General features: G+C 36.8%; 1 pseudogene; it reads right to left on the bottom strand.

The window, feature by feature from the left end:
• Nucleotides 1–12,690: 12,690 nt before the first annotated feature.
• LOC132424050 (claudin domain-containing protein 1 pseudogene) lies at nucleotides 12,691–13,509 on the bottom strand (annotated as a pseudogene).
• Nucleotides 13,510–14,081: the final 572 nt, after the last annotated feature.

Raw genomic sequence — 14,081 nt, 5'->3', positions numbered from 1 at the left:
TTTATTTATTTAATTTATTTATTCGGCTGTGCCGGGTCTTAGATGCAGCACGCAGGATCTTTTAGTTGTGGTATGCGACATCTAGTTCCCTGACCAGGGATTGAACCCAGGCCTCCTGCATTGGGAGTGTGGAGTCTTAGCCACTAGACCGCCAGGGGAGTCCCAGAACTAATTTATTTTTAGGAGTGAAAAATAAAAGAAAATTTTAAAATGGAGGCACTTCAAATGTCCACTGACTAAAAACTGAATAAATAAAAAAGTGTGATATTTGTACAATGGAATAATATTCAGCAGTGAAAATAAAGTTAACTCTTATCATCTAGATGAATGTCACAAGTTATATTAAGTAAACATAGTAGACAGCAAAATGAATGAATTTATAAAATTCATTTATAAAAAAGTTAATAAACACATAAAATTAAATTTTGTTGATTAGGGATACAGACATAGGTGATAAAGCTATCAAAAAAAAAAAAAAAAGGAATGGGCTACCTCTGGATGTGGAATAAAGGAGTTGCTATTTGGGAGAGGCACTGGTGGCTTTCAAAAGCAGTGATGATTAATTTCTATTGGGGGAAAAATGTACCCATGTTTATGTTTAAGTACTATGTATACCTTACATATAAGCTACATATGGTGGAGAATCCACATATAATAACTCTATGATAGTGTTCCCTCAACAGATTGATTAGTACATTTATTTCCATAATAAACTGAAATTTTCCTTAGTTCATATAAAATGGTGTCACTGACCTTCTTATGTGAGTGACAATGGAAGTAGGGCACTTCATACATTTTAAGAAATTACCTATAAAAACAATCTTTGGTCCACAAATACTAAACTGAAGGTATGTTAGGATATTAGTCCATTTTGATTCTTGCATATCAAGCACATCATAATAATTTAGTTTTCTTTGAGACATCTTGAAAATGAAAGTGACAGAATATTGAATTAAAAAGAGCAAAGACCATGAGACAGTCCATTAGCAGATTCAGTATGCATAAAAAAATGGAAATGCTTCCAGTAAAATAGCTGGGTTTTACATCCTAATAAACTTATGACCAGGGTCCTTCATTGCCTTCAAAAACTGCAAAACTCTGTCTCCCTGGGCAGTGGAGGGTCCAGCTCTGAGGATCACTGGGAGGTGACAGAAATAGCTGCACAAATAATGGAGTTTGTACTTGCTCCCAAACTGCTAAAAACACTGGATATGGATTAAATTTTCATGATAAATTTTCCTCCCCTTTTTTCCTGTGTCTTTTTGGTCTTTATTGTTCTTCTTTCAAAAGCATAAAGAAAAGATCACATATACATACTCCCATACTCCCACATGTGAGGAAACTGTGCAAAAGTACTGGCTCATTCAGAGATGAGCACAGGTCTTGTCAGGCACTGGAAGTTGAACCAGACTGCTTGATAAATCTGATAGAAACGCGTCCTTGCCCGCAATGCAATTTCTGTGGAATTTGTGACTGCTTTCTGGAAAAGTCCAGTGTCTTTTGAGAGGAGAGGAGATCTCTCTAATAAGAAAGACTCAGTTGGGATAGGCTGAGGACCAAAAGGCTGGGGCCAGGATTCTGAGAGCCCCAAGCATTCCACACTGTCTTAAAATTCCTTCCAGCTTCAATTTTGAAATCAGAAGGTGGAGGAGAAAAGGGTACTTTGGAAGGCAGAAGGGTAGTTTATGATGTTTCTCTTTGGATGGATTACCTGTTCTCTGCTACAGCAACTGAGAGAGACGGCAAGTTTACAAAGAACATAAAGCGAAGGAGAGCACTGGCATTTCCTGAATTCTACACAGGTCCTGCAGCTTTGATACATGACTGCCCTGCCTGCACAAGGCCATCAGTTCTCTGTGCAGCACCATGGGGAGTGGAATATGCAATTTGTATGATTATAGTTATCATTATTACATCAAGCTGAACAACATTTTCAGCTCTGTGAACTAGAGGGAGGAGAAACACCAGAGGGGTTGGATTCAGGCTGACAAAGGAGTGGAGAGGGAGAGGTTTGGAAATTCCTTTTATTCTCTTTTCTGCTGGTTTCCAATTCTTGACAATGGAGTGCATATCTGGGCCGTAATCTAATAGATTCTGATTCAGTGTCAAGCGGGCCAAGGAATCTACTTTTTATAAGCACCCCCAGGTGATGCTGAGGACATTTTTTAAATGGTACAAGACTGGATATATCATGAGATTAAATCCCCCGAAAACATCTATCTGTTTACTCTGAGAAGCCTGAGGTATATTGGTTAAACCTTCGGCTTTTGTGAGATGATTGGTTATAAGCTCCTTGAGTGACAGGACTTTGCTTGGTTCCCCTGCCCCTAGAAGAGTGTTTAACATAAGGTAGGCATCAATCAATAAACATAAGATTTAATGAATGAGGATATGCATACTCTGAGTCAACATTATGGTTACACTTTAGATGCTCTTGGACATTAGCTTCTCCATGTGGCACCTATTTGGGAAGCTGGAGGAACAATGTATTCCTGTAATGTCATGATAAATGTTTAAAGGAAGCTCAAGCCTTAACCTAGATTTCTCACTCATTTGCTCGATGGTCTTAGATTGTGGTTTAAGAAAACGTAGTATAGGTTTATTTAACGGTGCATTTCCTAGTAGTAAAATAAAGCCCCTGCTTCTCTCTTTAGAGCACAGATCCTATTGACAGTGGCTTTATGACATATCTTCCCCAGTAACTGGGGCTAAATTTTAGTGTAGGACATGAGTTTTAGATCAAAACAATCTGTCCTCTGTGCATTGCTGAGTTTTCCTGTTCTATAAGAAGAATGAATATTATTAGTAAAATGGAGATTGCAATTAAATTTTGGAAAATAACAATCTCTGAATTGGTAAAAGACAAAGAACACTATAAATATTTAAACTTTTGGACTTGGGCTGAGTCAGTTTAAGCTGACTACCCTCAGTATGGGAAGAGTCTTTCCTAAGCCACTGACTTGCATGTCAGCATGTCATGTCTTTTTTCTGTTTTTCCCAGTAACATTTTAAGCAGTCCTATTGAGGACTCCAGAGGGAGTATTAAGATATATGTATAATGGGGAATGTCAACAACAACAACAAAAATATGTCATTTGAAAACATCTGCCATATGATTTTGAAAATTCAAATGAAACAAACCTCTAAAAACATTATAACCTTAGGTAACTTGAAAATACATAATTTGAACTTGTTTTGCCGGATAAATGAATGGAGATGAATTAATTTCAAAATTGAATTTTCTTATTTAGGTAGATGAATTCAAAGGACAAAATTTAACTAGAATATTGACATTATGGAAATGCTAATGATATGTGCTACAATCTTAGAAGAACATCCAAACAGTCATAGCACAGTCAATTATGTAAAAGTCGAAAGCTGCAGCCACAGTGCCAGAAGAGATTTAACGTAAATTTTATTTAAAAATTTTTTTGTACATAATATATATATATATATAAAAAATATCAAATTGTAATTGATTCATGGATAATAATTCAAAGAAAGAATGTAGGGCCTTGAGCTTCTTACAGAGGGACATTTTAATTGCTAATAACATAGAGGCATTAGGGAGGGTAAATATAGTTTTGCTCCACTTATAACTGTATTTGAATGAAATGCTAGAGGAAGTTCACTGACATTTTTAATTGTTTGGTTTTTGCCTTTTGATGTTTTGTTGATTTGTTTGTTTTCTTTGTCTACTTCCTAGAAAACCGCTAAAGCTGGTATTTGTTCTAGTATGGGGAGACCAGGCTTCTCCCAGTTGGGACAATCTGAAATGTGTGTTCTTTGTGAATAATCAAGCCTAACATTGTGCTGAATAGTCAGTGAGTCTTTGATGGTGCCTTGCTCAGTTTCTTAGCAAAAACTGAAAATGTTTCAATCCATGGAATGAAATGTTAATTTAAATTGTTTCCCAGGAAATGAAAATACCTTCTTCCTATATAGTTTGTAACAGTGGTTGTCCTTTGATAGATGGAATTGTAGCTACATTGTTTTCCTTCCTTTACATTTTTCCACACATATGTACACATGCACATACATATTTCTCTGTAATTAATATATATTTCCCTTTTAAAAAGAAATAGCTTTTAAATTTTTATTGGAGTAGAGTTGATTTAAAATGTTGTGTTAGTTTCAGGTATACAGCAAAGTGAATTATATATATATATTCTTTATTAGATTCTTTTTCCATATAGATTATTACAGAATGTTGAATATAGTTCCCTGTGCTATATGGTAGGTCCTTGCAGTTTATCTGTTTTATATATAGTAGTGCATATATATTAATCCCAATCTCCTAATTTATCACCTCCCCCACCACGTTTCCCCTTTGGTAACTATAAGTTTTTTTTCAAGATCTGTGAGTCTGTTTCTGTTTTGTAAATAAGTTCATTTGTATCATTTTTTTAGAGTCCACATATAAGTGATATCATATGATATTTGTCTTTGACTTACTTCACTTAGTATGATAATCTCTAGGTCCATCCATGTTGCTGCAAATGGCATTATTTCATTCTTTTTATGACTGAATAATATTCCATTGCATATATGTACCACATCTTCTTTATCCATTCCTCTGTTGATGAATATTTAGATTGTTTCCAAGGAAATAACTTTTTTTTAAAAGCAAAAGAATGAGAAATAATCTCATTATACAGAATGATATGATAAAATGGCTTTCATTAAAACAGTATTCTATCTAGATATGTTGTGAATATTCTTGGCAACTTTTATTGAAATAAAAGTTTATTCATGTATTTAAGAAATACTTATTTAGCTTCTACCAAGTGCCAGGTACTGGTTCAAAGTGCTGGGATATAAGCAATGAACAAAGGGAAGTTCCTGATGTCATGGAGCTCATGTTGTCATGGATGATAGACAATAAATTATGTAATATGTTCAGGGATGACAAATGCTATGAAAAAAATCTAAGAAAATAGGGTGAGGAGATGGAGAGTGATATAGAAGGTGCTATTTTGTATAGGTTGGGCAGGGAGTAATGAAAGTATCTGAATAGATACAGGGACATTTCAGCAGAAACCTACTTAAAGTGGGTGAGCTAAGGAAATATCTCTGAGAAGAACTTCATAGGCAGAGGACGTGTAAGTCCAGAGGCACTGAGTGGAAGCGTGCTTGGCATTTTTAAGATCAAGGAGGCCAAGGTGGATGGGGTGGACTTTGAGAAGGAAAGTAGCACAGAATACAAAGTCAAACAGGGTGGTAGAAGGTCAGATTATACGGAGGTCTGATGGCCATCGTGTTCTGAGTGAGATGAAAAGTTGTTGGAGGTTTTGAGCAGAGATGATGTTCTGTTTCATAATTAACAGGATCATGCTGGCTACTGTGTGGACAGTAGGTGATAGCACGAAAGAAGTGGAAGCCAAGAAGCCAATATGGAGCCAATGAGCAGTTCAAGTGAGGGATGATCTCACTTTCTGGGTTTCTGGCTGAGTAGTTCTTGGGTACATAGAAGTCCTCAGCTTTTCTGAATGTTTTATGTCTCATGAGATTTCTTCTGTGGCCTGAATGGAAGTCTCATTTGGTTACTATCCAAAGCAACTATGAATAAAGCTGCCTACCCTGGCTTGAAATTATCTCCAACTTATTGCCTATGATGGGAAAAAACATTATAAAATTTGACAAAAAATAATTTTTCAATTTTATTTCCATCATTTTGCATATAATTCAGCCTTATCAAAGAATCATTTAGAGAGAAAGAATATTAGCATTTAAATGATTTACGTTAAAGTCTATTATACCTATTTAGGTCTAAGATTGATTTTTATTCTTATGATGTGGGAGAGAAGAGAACAAAAGGTCTTAGGTTATGAATTTGGAATTGTTGAATCTTTTCTCTGCAGGAGGTGGTGTTACTTATATGCAAGGGTCAGGTGAGTCCAGAAAACTAATGCAGAAAGAAGGACTTAGCCTCCAGAAAAATTTATATCTAATTTTGAATCTCTCATGGCAGCATTAAAAAAGAGAAATGAAAACAAAGAGTGGAAAAGGGGAAATTAGATAGCAGAGTAGATTGTTTACTTTCCTTTGCCTCCTGGATTTTCATTCTTTTCTTTTATCTCTGCAGCCTTTAGGATTTATTGGCACCCATTTCACTTGTCTTTCTCCAGGTTTAAAATTGAGGTGATAAGATGGAATATTACCTGTGTGCTTCAGAACATCCATGAGTGACATGTGATAGTTGCCTGGGAAACTAGAGATGAAATTTTATAGGCCTTTGAAATGCTTTACATTTGAGAATTAAGCTCAGCTGAAGTTTAAACAGCATGCTGACAGTGAGTATTGATCTCTCACATTATCTGTTAGGATATTTGAGGTGCAGATAACAGAAAAACCCCAACTCCAAGGGGTTTAACCAACAAAGAAATGTATTATCTAATATAACTGGAAGTACAGAGGTAGAATGAGCTCCAAGTGTGTTGTAATGAGAAGCCTAATCTAATCGAGGATCCAGCTCCTTTTCGTCTTTCTCCTCTGTTGTACTCAGCTACCTCCTAGGGCTGGTTGTCCTTATGGTTTCAAGATGGCTGCCAGTGACATCCTGAGCAACATTAATTCTTATTAACTGCCAGCAGGAGAGGAGAGGGGAGCTTTCTCCCTTAAACCTAGAAAATAGTCCTTTTCTTCAATCTGATTGGGAAAACTTAATTCACATGTCTACCTCTAGACTAAGGAAGGCCATGATCTAACTGGCACAAACAAATCAAAATCCTCCTTGAGGACTAGATGTATTGTTAATCTCTGGATTAAAAGGGCTTCTACTAGGAAGAAAAAAGGGGGGAATTGGGAATTAGGCATTGTATATATCATACAATGGAGAGGCAAGAGTTAACAACACATTCTACACTGGAAAAAACTTTCAAGGAATGGAATCTGCCCCAAATTTTGTTATTCTGTCCCTTGTCATCAACACCGTGGACATGTATCTCCCTCACTAAGGATGAAAAGAGAAGGGGAGGGAGTTCTGGTGAGTCCAAAGTTTCTCCTTTCTACAGTATTTTGAAGCACTTCATTAAAGAACTTAGCAATAGTTATTTTAAAACATAAGTGGTTCTAAGGCCTTTGTTCAGCGTCCAAAACTTAAAATCAGTGAATACTTGTGATGTTATAATAGTGGTTTGTTGCTTATAATTTCCTGTATTCTGAATTCTTTAAGATACCGGTAATAATTTCTTTCAGCATCTTTATTAGCTGTATCTATAGATATAAATATTAGTAAGCAATTAAACAAGGCTTTTGAGACATTTTCCCTTTTATTTTGGAATCATGAAATTTTCTTTGTTAAAAATAATTTTAGCATATTAGAACCCAACCATGCAACAGCAGATATATGACAAACTTGCTTTTTTGCAATTTATTTATAAATAATTTATTTATGTATTAATTTTCTATTGCTGTGTAAAAATTACTGTAAACTTAGTGGCTTAAAGAAATGCAAATTTATTATCTTACAGTTCCTGTACGTCAAAAGTCTGGGCACAGTGTAGCTAAGGTTCTCTGCTCAGGGTTTCACACAGTTATAATCAAGGCTGCCACCAAGTGTTGGTCACACTGTCATCCTCGTCTGAGGCTCCATGTCCTCTTTCAAGCTCATTAAGCCTGTTGGCAGAATTCAGTTCCTTGTAGTTGTAGGAATGTCCCCATTTTAAAATAATGTTGCCAGGGATCCCTCTTGGCTCCTAGAGGTCACTCACAGTCCTTTATTAGTGTTTCCTTTTTTCCAGACCAACAGGAACATGTCCGACTTTGAGTCTCTGATTTCCTATGTCTCTAGACACAGATCTAAGGGTGCATGTGATTAGGTCAGGCCCACCTGATAATCTATCTTAAAGTCAGTTGACTGGGGATTGTAATTTGATGTGCAAAATCCCTTCAGAGTAGCACCTAGAATTGACGACCTGGGAGAAAGTATGTGCACACCAGGGAGCTTCCAAACGTAAAGGCTGGGCTTCCATCTCTCAGTGGAAGATCCAAATATTGTTTGCTGGGGTCTCATGTGTTGGACACTAAATACTTCAGAAGAACTATTCTTCTCTCTCTCTCCTCTCCTTTCCCTCTAGCTAGATACAAATCAGTTGAATTTCTCCCCTACAGGAAGAAATATATAAAGAATTACCTCTGTAGGTTGCAAGGGCAGGATGAGAAGGAAGATGAAGATAATGAAAAACTAGTATTATGTCTGAAGAAAATAGGGGAAAATATAATTGAGGAGAAGATGTGAGAAGGAACAAAGAACAACCCAAAAAGCAGGCATCCGTGAGAGAGAGTTGGTGTCAGGGTTCTATGGGTTTGAGATAAAGTTAGAACAAAAGAAATCATTATATGAGTATGAAAAGATGGAAAAAACAAGGCAGAGACATTAGAGTGCAAAGTAATAATAATGATGGCATTTGCGGCCATGGATTTGCTTTGAACAAGGCACTCTGCTTCTTTTTCCTAAATAATTTCCTGTGGTGAAGGAAGGCTGATGGCAGCAAATATTTGTGTATATATCTTGATCTTGTTAACAGTATTTCTCAACACTCACTTTGTTATGGTCTGGCTGCTGCTTTGAGGAGCCAGACAAAACAGATAATATTACACTTAATAAACACATATGAAGGCCAAAAACATAGCTACAAATGAAAGAAGTTTAAAATAACCCAAGGTGGTCTTGTAGTCTCCTTGCAACAAACTGTTTGGACAAGAAAATGAGAATATATATAACCCAGTGTGTTGTTTTCTCCTTTTTCTTTTTCAAAATACTAACAAGGATGAATATAATTTGAAAACAACTTCATAAATCCATTTTCCCCAGAGCACCGTAAAGAAATATTCCATGTGAGTACCAACTGATTCCTAGTTACTAAATCAGAAGTGATCAAATAAAGTTAATGATAGAGGGTTGGCTAAGCTGAGACTTTCAGTAGCATGTTTGTGTGTGAGTGTGTGTGTGTGTGTGTGTAAAATCCAGTACAGATGTATTGCAAATATCTATCCTTTAAGCATGCCGTATGCATCTCTTTTAAAATAAATCGTGAACTATTGCAGAATTAGTTTCATTTTAAGAAGAAGCAACATATATCACAAATGCAGGAGACTTCGTTTTGGCTTCTGACTTTTTGATGCTCCTGAATCTTCAGGTTCTTAGCTCCATAAAAGAAGGGCCTAGGCAGAGGTTGAGAGTTCCTATGACACCATCAGTCAGTAGCAAACAAGTGAGTATGCCAGGCTGCTCCTAATGTCCTCTATGAAGATTCACTTTTCTCTTTGACTGGACATTGTTGCCATGGGGTTATGCAGTTGACTCATTTTCATTTTATTGGGGGAATTGTGAGAGTGCTATAAAGAAGGGAGATGAATTGGAGGAAACAGCTCTCTCTTTCCTTCTCTGCCAACAAGCTTTAGAGCATAGCAGAGGGATGGTTCAGAATCCAACATACTTGTGACTCTGATGCCCATTCTAATTAGATGACTACTTGTTTGGGCTTTGTAAGACATCTCCCACAAGAATGAAGAGGAGTTTTTCTGAGAATAGAGGCAGAGATATATTTGCAGGGTTGTTAATAACAGCTGCCAAAGACAGCAATGATGCCAAGATTATTAGCCTAAAAGGAAGATAATTTTTTGGAATTAATTTACTAACCAAATCACCAACATTGACCTCAGGTATTGCACCTACTTTTCCCCCTGGCTTCTAGATCTGACTCCTTGTGTATGAGTTACCGTTCATGGATTACCAGGCATCATTTTTCTCATCAAGTATTTAGATTAAAGAAATGCCAGTGTTCCATTCCCCATATTTCTCAGGTTTAAGTGTTTGTTACTAAAGTACCAGAAAGCAATGACACTTTGTGGCTTTTGGGATACATATGGCTTTTCAAAATGCAGTTCATGAAAGCTTCCAATTTCTGAAAGAGTGATATTTTTCATCACAGGGGATCAGTAGTCCTATGATTCTTTGGTTCAGGAAAGCTTGCCATATCATTTTGCAAATTATGACTACAAAATACTGAAGGCAATCTTGTCAAGAGGATGTGTTCTTTCTGTTACTTGAACTTTATTTTGGTTGGGTCTCAGCTCTAATGAAGACTGGCCTGGGTGATTCTGGTTTGAAAAGGTCACAGGTATACCAAAGTCTATATAAGTATTTTCATCTTATTATGTCTCTACCACACAGCTGCTATTGAATTTTCCTGGGAGAATATACTAGGAGGGCCAAGATCCCTGTACCAGATTATTGATAGCAGCTCTTAATATATGTAGCTCTTGGGGAAAGAAAGTGATTTAATTCATAGTAGTATTCACTAATGCATAAGTAGAATCAAAATTAGCTGCTTATAATTTGTTAAGAAATCAGAATTTCACTTGGGAGTAAAAATTACTTCAAATATAAAATAATAATGCTATCATTATGCGTTCTTTTTTGAAAATTTGTGAACATCAATGACTTGATGTTTCTGGAGAAAGTTCTTATGAGTGACATTTTTGTTTGTTGCTTTGTCTTCATTTGACAAACCAAGTTGCTAAGTCCATATTAATGGGTTAAACTGATTTCTTTAATTACATTTGGAATGCAAGAGTAAATTAAGAATTTATTAAATTAATTGGGTTATTTTATTCAAATGCTTCCAGGGTGATTATCATGATACCTAAGTAATCAGACTCAATCTAAATAAATTAATTGAATAAAATATTAGCCTAGTTTGTGCCTTAATGGAATCATTTCATTAATACTGTCAGGAATGAGGAGAAAAGTTTCCAGGCATTTTAAAGAGCACAGCAGCATAAATGTGGTCAATACATTATAGCTGGCAGTGGAGTTTACCAAGTTAAGGAAACTATATTACTGATTAGAAAAGGCCTGATGATATTACTCCTCCATTTTACTGAGAAATTTAAGTCTCCCCACAAGCCTCCCCACAAGCCTCCCCATACTCATCATCCAACTTTTTCATTTCTAAAACCACTCGATAGCTTCTCCCTCTTTTCCATTTTACAGTCTCTGAGAAAGAAAGAATCTTTTTTAACCAAGGCTGATCCTTCCGCTTGTGCTCTAATCCTACTCATTGTTCTGTCTTCTCTAGGGCTTTGATTTATCAAATATGTCCTGTAAAATTATTTATCTATCTACATATATTTCTTTAATTTTTCATTTACAACTACTTTCTTTCCCTCTGCCTGAAAATATACTTGGGATAAGCAACACACAACCCCCTGAGAAAAATAAACAAAAATACAAACACACTTCTCTGATTATTGCTGCCCCCAAACTTCTTACTGTTTTGTCACTTTCTTTCCATTTTCTTTCAGCAATCTTAGAAAATGAATTTACCCTTGGTGCCTTATCTTCCATATAGTTGACTTATTTTATATACTTAGGATTCTGTACCTAATGAAACTGGGGTCTCAAAGATCACTAAACAATTTTAACTAACACATTTATTTCATTCCTCTTCTATTCTGATTTCCAAGGTTGAAGTTTTTCTTGAAATATTTTCCTGGCCAGTGTTCATCATTTGCCTCCTAAATTTCTTTTTTTTCCTCTCTCTTCTCATTTTTTATTTTTTAAGAAAGATTTAGGATTTTGTAAAAAATTACTGTTACATTTTTTAAAAATCTGTCAAGTACTGCAGTAATGGAATAAATAAATAAGATTTTTAAAGTTCAGTGTTTATAGACATATGTATAAAATAATGACTGAGTTAGAAGACATTAAATAATGTTGATACACACCAGGAAGGGATTAGGCAAGGAAAGGCACATCATTTCATCACAAGAAATAAAGACCATAGTTGGAAGTTAATGACCAGCCAAAGCTTTAGGTCTTGTGGTAGTTTTCATAGCTCCAGGGGGTCATTATGGTGGAACCTTCTTTATGGTACTTAGCTGAAATAAATAGATGGCAGTTGGAGAATTTTACTCTGGGACCCCAATGTGGTGTTAAAAAGAAAGCACTGTTTTAATAAGCCTGGTGTATGAGGAGGGAAGGAAAAAAAATCCAAAATGGTTTGGTGATACTGAAAGTCCTATTTACATATTAAGGAGAGTTAAAAAAAAAAAAGTAAAATAAGGTTAATCCTCTTGTCTCGCTGAACTGGAATTCGTGCAGTTACAGTTAAAATTCCATGTAAACACTTCCTTTCTTGTAAACAGACACAGTATAGGTAAACAACCGTGATATTTCACCTCAGATGAAGCTATATGCCAATATTTTGGGAAAAAGATCTTAGGTAATTTCCTTATTTTTAGATAGCCTAAGTCCTTGAAAATAGCACTAATACCTCTGGCTGACAGGCTATCTGCAACAGCAAAGTGAATAGAAGTTTTGACGATGATAAGAGGTTTCCCAAAGAAACTAGAGTTTCCAGTTAAACACATACAGTTACTACACTGAGAAGTCCAACAGACATCAGAAGAACTTGCTTTGGGTCAACCCCTTACTACCAATTTTCTTTGACAAATTTGTGCCAAGAGTCTACCCATTTTTTTCTGTCTGGACTCTGAACCTAGATTAGTTTGTCTGATAAATGGACTCACTCAGGTTCCATATAAATTTTAGCAGTATTAAGAAACCATCTGTGTGAATAAATAAAATGAATTTTCAGGATGAAATGATACACACACACACACACACACACACACACCACAAAGTTAAAAACAATTGGGGGGGGAGATAAGGGAAAATATTAATGTAAAAAAACCATAAAAGTGACAATTGTAAAGCAAGCAGATTCCCACTCATGCCACACGATATGCCTTCATTAAGGTGTACTCTTTCCAGTTGGTATGAGGGGCCCAGACGAAGAGAGCAGAAGCCATGAACTGTAAGGGAGCTGAGACGCAAGCCAGGCAAAAGGACCATCCGAATTTGCCAGACACATTCTCAGGCAGCTCTAATTTCTGGTGGAGTAGTTCAGTTCCAGGAACGTAGAAACTCGCTAAGCCCAGGGTACACAGACCCACAAGGAGATGGAGAATGCCTGTGGCAATGGTGGGGGTACAAGCTTCAGCGGATACAAGCACAAAGTCCAGTCAAAGCCTCAGAGCACATCAAACCTAGACTAACAAAAGGTGAAAGGAACTGGCAGCGCCAAAGAGGTCCGAAGAAGATCAATCCCACCGTTCTGGTTTCCAGGATCAACAAATTTCTCCATGAACTGCTCATTTAGCATGAAACTCATGCATTTTGTGACCATATCAAATGACTCTGTCATTTCAGGTGGGCTGTACTAGTATGTATTTTGGGGTATAGTGATACACCGTCTCCACAATCCCACTGTGCCATTATATCGGAAAAGTGAATCATTATGTCTTTTCATCTGCCTCATCACTAGCAAAGTCATTTCAGATGCTTTTGTTCAAATCACTGGAATTTTCTTGAACTGGACTTCGATACTCATACCAGAAGTCTGTGCCAATTGCGGCTGCCGTATAGATGGTAGAAGTGGGGCTAAGCACACAAGCAATTACAAATGCTGTAGCAAAATGGTTATCCATTGTGGCATTCAGACTGCTGGCCCATCCTCCTGCTTCACAAACTTCACCCTCAAGCTCAAACCGCAGCACCCTGCTCTCCCCGTGCCCCCTCTGGCACACTTCCCTGCAGAGCCCACCCCCTGCACTCCAGCACCTCTGCCTTGGCCCTCACCCTGGCTGGGCCTGACCCAGGACTGCCTCCTAAATTTCTTTATTTTATTTTATTTTATTTTATTTTATTCTATTCTATTCTGTTCTATTTTTTTAAAACATCTTTATTGATGTAAAATTGCTTTACAATGTTGTGTTAGTTTCTGCTGTATAACAAAGTGAATCAGTTATACATATACATATGTCCCCATATCTCTTCCCTCTTGCGACTCCCTCCCTCCCACTCTCCCTATCCCGCCCCTCTAGGTGGTCGCAAAGCACTGAGCTGCCTCCCTGAACTATGCAGCTGCTTCCCACTAGCTATTTTACATTTGTTAGTGTATATATGTCCATGCCACTCTCTCACTTCATCCCAGCTTACCCTTCCCCCTCCCCATGCCCTCAAGTCCATTCTCTACGTTTGTATCTTTATTCCTGTCCTACCCCTAGGTTCA

This window comes from Delphinus delphis, chromosome 4 (assembly GCF_949987515.2).
Source record: "Delphinus delphis chromosome 4, mDelDel1.2, whole genome shotgun sequence".
NCBI classification, from domain to species: Eukaryota; Metazoa; Chordata; class Mammalia; order Artiodactyla; family Delphinidae; genus Delphinus; species Delphinus delphis.
The sequence above is the reverse complement of the archived record's forward strand: the minus strand, read 5'-3'. Positions and strand labels throughout refer to the sequence as shown.